The sequence below is a fragment of the Lipotes vexillifer genome, unplaced genomic scaffold (genome assembly GCF_000442215.2).
Source record: "Lipotes vexillifer unplaced genomic scaffold, Lipotes_vexillifer_v1.1 scaffold217, whole genome shotgun sequence".
Classification (NCBI taxonomy): domain Eukaryota; kingdom Metazoa; phylum Chordata; class Mammalia; order Artiodactyla; family Lipotidae; genus Lipotes; species Lipotes vexillifer.
The window spans coordinates 2,383,272-2,392,392 of NW_006788200.1; the positions used below are offsets into that span (position 1 = coordinate 2,383,272).

The 9,121-nt window shown below is 56.3% G+C and overlaps 1 protein-coding gene across 1 annotated transcript in view; it reads left to right on the forward strand.

The window, feature by feature from the left end:
• Positions 1 to 9,121, forward strand: part of TCF7 (transcription factor 7) — a 30,563-nt gene that overhangs the window by 12,724 nt on the left and 8,718 nt on the right. The gene's annotated exons all lie outside the window — the stretch shown is intronic.

The window sequence follows — 9,121 nt, forward strand, 5'->3', positions numbered from 1 at the left end:
CTGGCTGGAATTAATTGTGGCAGGAAGGCAGTGCCAAGGCTGGGGATGAGATCTCCAAGTCTCCTCTGCCTCCCACCCTTGAGCCGTCGCTGACCATCAGCCTCCGCCTCTCTGGGCCCTGCGCCGGGCCACCCTGGCTCTCACTCCTAGGCAGCACACTAACTCTTTTGCGGGTGGCCACCCCACCCCGCATGCACGTGGACTGGGAAAAGAGGCCAGACCTGGTGGGAAGAAGGACTTCTCTCGGTTCCTTTAGTCATTTACGACTGAGGACCCACATCACCTCCTATGAGGGCAGGGTGTTGCTGGCAAAATCCAGTGGGTCCTGGGTGGGTGGAGGTCTTAGTGAGGAGACCTTGTGGTGGGGGAGAACCTGGCAATCACTCGGCTCCTGCGCTTCACACGTGTGGTCTCCATTGCTGTGCGCTACCAGCTGGCCTGTGAGGCCTCTCACCGAGTGGTAAAGATCTCTGGCCAGGAACCCCAAAGGGCTGGATTCAAATCCCGATCTGTCATTACTTGCTCTGAGACCTTGGGCAAGTCATTTAACCTCTCCCGGCTACCCTTTCCTCATCCACACAATCTGTACACACGTCACAAAGTGGTTGGGAAGACTGGTGGGATTCGGGGGGCGGGGGGCGAACCCTGCAGGGTGCTAGGCACACAGGAGGCTGCCACTAGTGGCACCTCTGCTGCTTTCTTCATGCCTTTTCTACAAAACCTTTTTTGTTTTGCTCCCAAGGGAACAAAGCCTCTGAACTCCTCAAATGCCTTCTTCCCAGAGCCTGGCTTTCCCTACCTGGCCTCTGCCTCAGGCACATGGGCTCCCGGAGGGCTGGGCCTTGAGGAGCTGGGAGGGCGACTGCCTGGACAGGGGACGCCCAGACCCCGGGCTGCTGCAGAGTCCCCAGACAGTGTGTTGGTAGCATCAACTAGCAGCTCGGCTGCAGCAGCTCCCGGAAGCTTATATTTTCCTCTGAAAACATCCTGTCCTGAGGGGCGTTTACCTCAGAGAGGAAGAAGGAAAACAAAAGTAAACGAATGCATAGAAACCGCTGGAGGCTGTGGGCCAGGCCACTCAGCTAAGTGAGGTTCCGCTGGCTCCCGGGGTGCCTCGGGGCCAGGCTGGGTCTAGAGCAGGCCTGTGGTTTGTCAAGGCTGTAGGCAGGGACTCGAGTCCTTGCGTCTGCTGTGGCAGGACCCCCTATCTGATGTCGAGGCTAGGCAGCTGCTGGACTGGCCACGTGGACCTGGGAGGGCTCTGTGCATCCCTGGCCACAGTCCTGTGCTGGCAGGCGGGACTAAAGCCTCCTGGTCCACAAGGGTGTAGCCCAGCCATACCCCAGTCCTCCAGCTCAGCTGGCCACACGGCCGCGGCTCCATGCTCTGCGGTGGGCGTCTAGCACAAGGCGTCCAGCACGCTGTGGGCGGGGTGCTTGAGGGCCGTCCTCTGGAGAGCACCATGTCCTGGGCAGCGGGGGCTGGCAGTAAAAGGGCATGAGCCCAGCCGGGGGATATCTGCAGATGTGGGGTCTGGGGGAGCCTGCACATCAAGGCTTGGCTGATATGCAGGCTAGCCCCCTTTGGAGGACCTGCTTCCTTCTGGGAAGTTTATTCTTGTGGTCCCAGGCCGTGGGGCAGCTTCCCACTCAGAAACTGGCCAGACTCCTTGGTGCTTAAGCACCGTGGGTGCTGGATAGTGGATCACCAGCTCCAGACCTAGAGGACTGGGGGAGCTGTGTGTGGTGGGCACTAGTGGGCCCGGGAGCTGGGAGAGGAGTCCAGAGGAACTGATCAAGGCCAGAGCAGAAGTTCAGTGGCAGACTCTGGATGGAGCATGGCCTGGTTTCTGGCAATGCAGGGAAGAGAAGTGAGAACTGGAGAGGACCTTTTGAGCAGGGCCACTGTGTGGGGTTATGCAGGGGATCTGGGCCAAGGAGCTGAAATCTAGCCTGCACTATGCTCCACAAGCCACGTGCCCTGGTGTGGGCCCGGCTGTCTCTCCAGAGGAAAGGGTACTTTTTCTAGTTAGCACAAAGGCACCATATGAACTAGTGGTAGCCCTGGCTTTGACTGTCTGGTGAATTCTGACTCCCAAGGTGTTGCAGGAAGGAGGAGATAGGGTAGAAGGAGGCACAGGGTCTCAGTTGCCAGGCAGGATGTCCCTGACTCCCAGCAGTGGCCCCAGTTCCTCCCAGCCTCCTGTGTGCTGCTGTGACCATGCCCAGCCCCAGCCAGGGTGCTTTGTCCAGTGCTGCCACACGCTCCCTAAACACTGGCTCACACTGGGCCCTACCTACATGTACTGCTAGAGACCTAACTTTGAGAGCCCAGCAAGTGGGGGGAGAGCTCTCCAGGCAGAGGCAACAACATGGCCCTTGAGGCCAAAGTGGCTGGAGCACAGAGGGAGAGGAGGTGAGAGATGAGAATGTGGCTGTCTGGTGTTGCCTGAAGACCCTGAGAGACCTTAAAGGGGTCCCCAGCACTGACTTGCAATTTTCTCAGCGTCACTGAGCCTCATGTCCCTCATGAGTAAAACGGGAAGGATAATGCCTGCCTCAAATCAGTTGTCACATGTGGCATTTACAATACTGAATTTCACATCTGTGCACTTGGCAGAGAGAACAATAACTCTATCAATAGCCCACCCTTCTGTCTAGTTCGAGGTGTGGATCTGCCCTCCTTCTGTGGACTCATCCCAAGGGCCGTTACGCAGCTCCAGAGCGGGCATCAGGAATACCCACCCTCCCCCTTCTAGGAGCCAAGAGACTGAAGTCAGGTCCATGGTTGGATGAGTGGGTAGGCATGCAGGGGTTCTGGGGCATCAGGTATTCTAGAGGCCTTCATTCAGCAAGTCTTAATGAACATGCCAAGTACAGACCCTGGAGAGTCAGAGATGACTAACAAGCCGACTCTGCCCTCCAGGACCCCCAGGCCAACAACCCCTGCAGCAAGTGGGCGGCTCTGCCTGCTGGGCTGGTGGAACCCCACCCAGGTCACAGTCCTAAGGAAGTGGCCCTTAGACTGAGGTCAGGATGAGAAGGAATCAGTATGGCAAAGAGTAGGAGGAAGTGTGGAAAGCTGGGAGGGGAGGGCGTAAGGGGTGGGTAAAGGTGCAGAGGCGGAGAGCTGGACACCTGGGTAAGAGAGAGGCAGGCCTGCGTGGTTGGCTATGGCTGGGGTGTGGCTGTGCGAGAGTGAGTCGGGGAGATGTGGGCTGGGGACCTGGGGTCATGTCCCAACTATTGCCATCAGGCAAGCTCCCTGTGCCAACAGCCCTGGCAGGCAAGCAGGCATGGGATATAGCTAGAACCCCAATCCCAGGGTCCCAGAACTTACTGGCGCATCTTTAGGGTCAGGGGAGCACTGGCTCAGGTGACTCTGACCAACTAGGCTGAAGAAGGGAGAGACTGAGTTTAGGACTGGGACTCCTTCCCCTGTTCCCCCTTGTTCTATCCTTGATAACCGTAGGGCCTTTGCAGTACAGTTGGTGGAATCTCAGCTCTGCCACTTACAAGCTGTGTGACCTTGGGCAAGCTATGTAATGTCTCCATTTCAGTTTCCTCGTTTATTAAATGGGGATAATAATTGTACCTATTTCATAGGTTTTAGGAGTACATGAGTTAAACTCTATAAGGTGCTCAGAATTATGCCTCGCACAGGGTATAAACCATCAGCTGTCATTAGCAGATGCTGATCTCCTGGCCTGAAACATTCTTTTGCCTGATCCATTGTAGGAGCTTAGTAAATACATCCTGACTGACTGTGTCTGCTGATAGTGGTCAACTGTGAATTCTGGTGCAGTGTGTGTATGTGTGTGTTGCGGGGTGGCGCTCCTCCTGGCACAGTCCCTGCCAAGGGGAGGCCTTCTTGGGAGGGCCTTGTCAGCCTCACACGCTTCCACCCCCCAGGCTTGAGACCAGAGGAAGCAGCAGCTTTCTTCACTGAGAAAGTGTTGTGCGGCTTCTTAAGCGTTTGGGGGTTTTCAGAGTCAACCGTTAGAGGTGAGGGAGCTTCTCTGCTGGCAGTGGCGAGGGCTCTCAGGGTGCACACAGCCTGTAAGCCGACCTCTGCGGTCTGCAGGGAAAATGCCGACCGTGTTTATTTTTCACCTGAGCCTGCAGGAAGTTGGGGGCTGGGGAAGAGGGAGGCTGGAGCAGCCTGGCCAGGCCCAAGCCCGACTTCAGAGCAGAGGAGACCGACCTCAGGAGTCCCTCATTTCCACCTCCTCCTGCCTGGCCCTGCCCTAGGGCCCCTTCTTGGCTCCAGCCTGCTCAGCAAGAGGAGGGCATGCTGGGGCACCAGAGTGAGGAATTTCCAGCCATGGGCCAACGAAAAGATCCCAGAAGGATGAGGACCGCCTTCGGAACGATAGGTTTTGAACCGGCGTGGGGAAGAACAGTAAGAGCAATGCCGTGGCAGGAAGGACGCCTCTGCTAAGGCTGTTCCCAGTCCAAGGGTCTCAGAGTCTAGACTCGTCCTGGAGTGCTGCAGTCTGGAGGGGAGAGGGGAAAGGGGCTGTATGCAAAGGCCAAGAACAGGGGTCTTGGAGTGTGCTGATCAAGGAGTATGGTCTGCTGTTAGGTCTTTCATTTGTTTATACATCCCACCATGCTGGGAGCGCTTACTGAGGGCCAGCGCTATGCCTGGCACTCTGCCCTCAGAGGTAAGAGGTGAGGTTGTGCCGTTGAGATACTCAGGGACCGGTGGGGGCGATCAACCCAGGCCTGCCTCCTTCCTTCGGAGGCAGGGCACAGTCACCATGAGGGGAGGAGAGGGGCAGAGCTCCAGTCACTGGGCTCCCCAGACACAGGGCAGGCCCCAGGCAACTCCACCCTGCTGGCTGGGCAGCCTGGCCCTGGGACAGCCTTGTGCTGAGGCCGTGGAGCGGGACGTGCCATTGGCTGAGAGGGGCGTGGGGCACCAGGTCCTGCACCAGACAGTTTCCCCTGGCTGCCACCACCGGGCACGCAGGGGGCTGGGGAGTGAGGCTGAGAGGCAGCCTGCACGAACGTGGGAAGGACTGGCAAGGCCCTCAGTGCTCTGCCCTGGAGCCCTGGCACCTTAGGGCCTCCACCTGCCGGCAGGTTCTCAGCCCCACCTCCACCCACCTGGCACTTCTCCTGTGGCCTGGCTACAGACTCCTGTTTAATGAGGCTTTTCCCCAGTTCCCAGGGAAGGCTGGGGGACACGATGAGCCCTCTGTCCATCTGCTCCTGTCACACACATACATAACCAGGCCAGAGGCTATAGGCTGAGCTGGATTCTGAGGTTTCCTAGACCTAGAATGAGCTGCATTACAACATGGAGCTTAAACAACCTGGCCAAGGAGGGTCAGCTCTAGCTGTCCCTCAGGTGACAGGGCTTCCTGGCCCAAACGAGCCTTCCCCAGGGAAGGGGGTGTGCTGCAAAACCTGCTGTGGAGCCACCCTCTCCCTGCCCTGGGCAGAGTGGGACTCCGGGACTATCTTCCTAGAGCTGGCACCTTGGACCCCAGGCTCTGCTCCTAAGATTTCCCAGGGTCAGAGCTGCCTATTCCACCAGCCAGGCTTATAACTCTGAGAGCTGAAAAGCCAGAGCCAAGGCTGAATGGCAGGGCCTTCTCTGAAGCAGAAGTTTAGACTTGAAAGCTCTGTGGTCCGCAGCGCCCTGTGGAGGGTGTTCATTCCACCCATTGCACCAGGGCTCCAGGCGTTTGTGCCCTTAGATGGCGAATAGTGGAATGCCTTCCACCAGGGTCCCAGGTTCCTGAGGGGGTGGGCCCTGAGGCTAATCTCCGTGTGTGCCACAAGGCTTGGGATCTGGCTAATCCCTGTCCTAGGAACTTACCAGGGTAAAAAGGCCCCCGAGGTTTCCAGAAAGCTTTCCACCTTCATAGGCCCTTGGCTCCTGCTCCCAAAAATTCTAGGATAAAGCAGGGTTTTTTGCATCCATGACCAATGAGGTAGGCAGGGTTGATATGATCATGCTCATTTTACAAGGGGCATACTGGCCCGGGGTCCTATAGAGGAAAGGTCAATGAAAAAGGTCAGCAAGCCTAGAGCTATACTTCCCAACCCACTTCCCATCCTGGCACAGTTTAAAATGACCACTGGAGTAACTGGAGGAAGAGGCTGGAGGCTGAAACAACCATGAGAAGTGCTGGGCATAGTGAGCAAGGAGAGAGGAAGGTAATGGGGTTAGAGAGGTAGTTGGGGGCCTGATCCTGGAGCTTCATAGGCCTGGGCTGAGGAGCGACGTGATCTGATTTATATGGCTGCTGGATGGAGGACTGAGGAAGCAGGAGGCTGCTGCAGTCGCCAGGTGAGAAGTGACTGTGGCTTGGACTGGGTGGGGAAAGGGAGAAAGAAAGAAGTGGCTGGATTCTGTTATATTTTGAAAGTAGAGCCATTAGGATTTGCGGACAAATTGGAGGTGGAATGTGAGAAAAAGAAGCGTCAAAGGTGACTCCAAGCTGTTTGGTCTCAGCCACTGGAAGGAGGGAGTTACCATTAACTGAGGAAGATGGAGAGGAATGTTTGGGGCAGGAAGTCAAAGGTTCTACTTTGGACATGTTGAATTTGGGGAGCATTTGGAGAGTGGCGTTCCTAGGAGAAGTGGGGGCTGGAGATACAGATGTGGAGTCATCAGATGAAGACGTTTAAAGCCGTAAGCCTGGATGAGAGCAGCCTGGGAGGGGAGGATTGATAGAGAACTGAGGGCCAAGCTTGGGTCAGGTCAGGAAGAAGATAAAGAGCCAGAAACAAGGCTGAGAAGGAGTGGTCTCTGAGGTTAGAGGAAAATCAGGGAAGTGTGGCATTCTGGAATCCAAGTGAAGAAACTACCGCAAGGAGGAGGGAGAAATCAGTTGTGTTCAGTGTGCTGAGAAGTCAGGTAAAATGCAGACTGAGAATTGACCGCTGAGTTCAGCAACATGGAAGTCACTGGGGACCTTGACGAGTCACCTAAGGAAGTGATGGGGCAAGAGACTGGCCTGGATGGAAGGGATGATGAGAGCTGAGGACTAGAGGCAGCAAATGGGGACAGCTCTGCTGAGGTCTGCAGTAAAGGGGAGCAAGACATGAGGTGGCAGCTGGAGGACTTACAGATGCGAGAAATAGCAACCTGCTGGTACCCTGGTGGGAATAAGACTGGGCTAGAAAAGTGCTGGGCACAGTGCCTGGCATGTGGCAAGTACTCAGTACATGAAGGGGTCACATTCCCCCACACCTACTGTCTCAGTCTACTCTCTCTCTTGCCGGTCACCTGCAGGCCTGAGGATCCTGTTTTCCACCTTCCATTCCCCCGCACAATCCCAGCCTGTCACAGGTGTGTCTGGGTCCATGCTGGGGATAAAAGAAGGCCTGGGAATGACAGGACCTTCCCCCAGCTTGCTCAGGAAGCCCAGCCTTCACACAGCAACAGGAAGGTCCCAGCAACCAAAGCCTTGAACAGCATGGCCCTGTCTTCACAAGTGATGCTGCCAGTGGGCCATCTCCAGGCAGACCTCCTTTGGCATAATAAGACCAAAGTGTCTGGCCCATGTGAGGCCTGGCAACAGGGGGCTAGGGAAGCACTCTAAGTAACGTTTCCTCCTCACTCTTCAGGGTGAATGAGGGGCTTCTTACATGTCCCTTCCTCATTACCTGACACCTGACTATTTGAGCTCCTGGCTTTATCCTCACAAGAGCCATTTGAGACAAGGTAATAGGTGCTCAGGTATTGTAGTAAATTAGATCCAGGAACTGAACGTGGTTGGCAGACTTCCTCAAGCTCACAGTGGCGAGTCCTCGGAAGCTCTCCTGCGCTGCCCCAGGAGGCCAGGAGAGGCCTCTGGTCAGAGGTGAGGCATCGGCCTCAGGAAGTGGCTGTGATGCCAGATCCATGCCAGCCACAAAGAAGGAGCCACCACTATTAGAGCATTAACTCCTGTCTGCCTGAGGACAGAAGGCAGGCTCATCATCCCTGGTATCTAAGACTCCTCCTGGTGGGCAGATGGATGAGCAGGGGACTGACAGGTGGCAGTGTGAGCAATTTTCCAAGCCCTGAGGGGAAGGATACAGCTTGTAGCCCAGCCTGAAGCTCCCCTGGAGGCAGGAATGTGGGAAAGGTGGTGGCCAGGGCTGTTGCTGGGAGGTGTGGGATCCTGTGCCCACCCGGGAGCCTCATGCCATGGCTACAGTGTGGCTCATACCTGACCTTCCCTCTAGCTTCACCCTGGACCCCCAACAGCCAGTGCCGAAGGACCAGTGCCAGGCCTCCTCACCAAGAGCTACCTTCACCTTCCTCAAACCTGGTGATGAAGGGATCATGAACCCCATCCACTACACAGGAGAGGAAGCCCAGAGATGTTAAGGAGTCTGGCTAAATTGAGCCAGTGAGAAATTTCACCTACAGGGTAGGAAGGAGCCCAGACTACCATCTCTCATGACTGTTGCCCCAGAGATGTCCCATTTCTTCTGTGTCGTGGGTTAGAAGTCACTCATCTGTGCTCCCAGCCAGCAGCATCCCCACAGGTGGACTTTTCCAAGTGGAAGCTGACCTTCAGTTTTAGATGATGTCTCCAGGGCCCTGGCCTGCAAAGGTGTGCACCGAGGATATGCAGAGCTAGGCCTTGGCCCTAAGCCACAAACTCCCTGTGGTTGGGTCTCAGGGGAGCCCCCGTCCCAGTCTGAATATGAGTCAACTCATGACAAATCCATGTGACTAGCGTGAAAAGTAAGAGTCCTGCGGTGCTGAGGAAACAGGAAGTGTGGAGGCTGGGTGGGTTGGCCCTGGGGGGAGCCTGGCCACAGCTGGCACCACCTTGCCCCACCTCCCCTGAGTTAGAGAGCTGAGGGGGCCCCTTCCCTATGTCAATAAATCCTCTTAAGCCTGAGGTGGTTCCAGAGGGTCAGACTCAAGCCCCTCAGTCTGGGGGCTAGAGGAGGGGGACAGCAAGCTCCAGAATGTCTTAGGGCTGGAGGCTTGTGAGCAGCTCCCCAGACAAGCCATAGGGCCTCAGAGAAACTGGGGGATCTCTGAAACCAGGAGGCAGGAAGAATTTCCTGGGCAGGGGAAACGCCTCCTAGAACTGAGGGCCAAGAAAGACCAAGAGGCTCTCTAGGAGACTGGACTGCTTGGGCAAAGTTGGGCGGGGGGG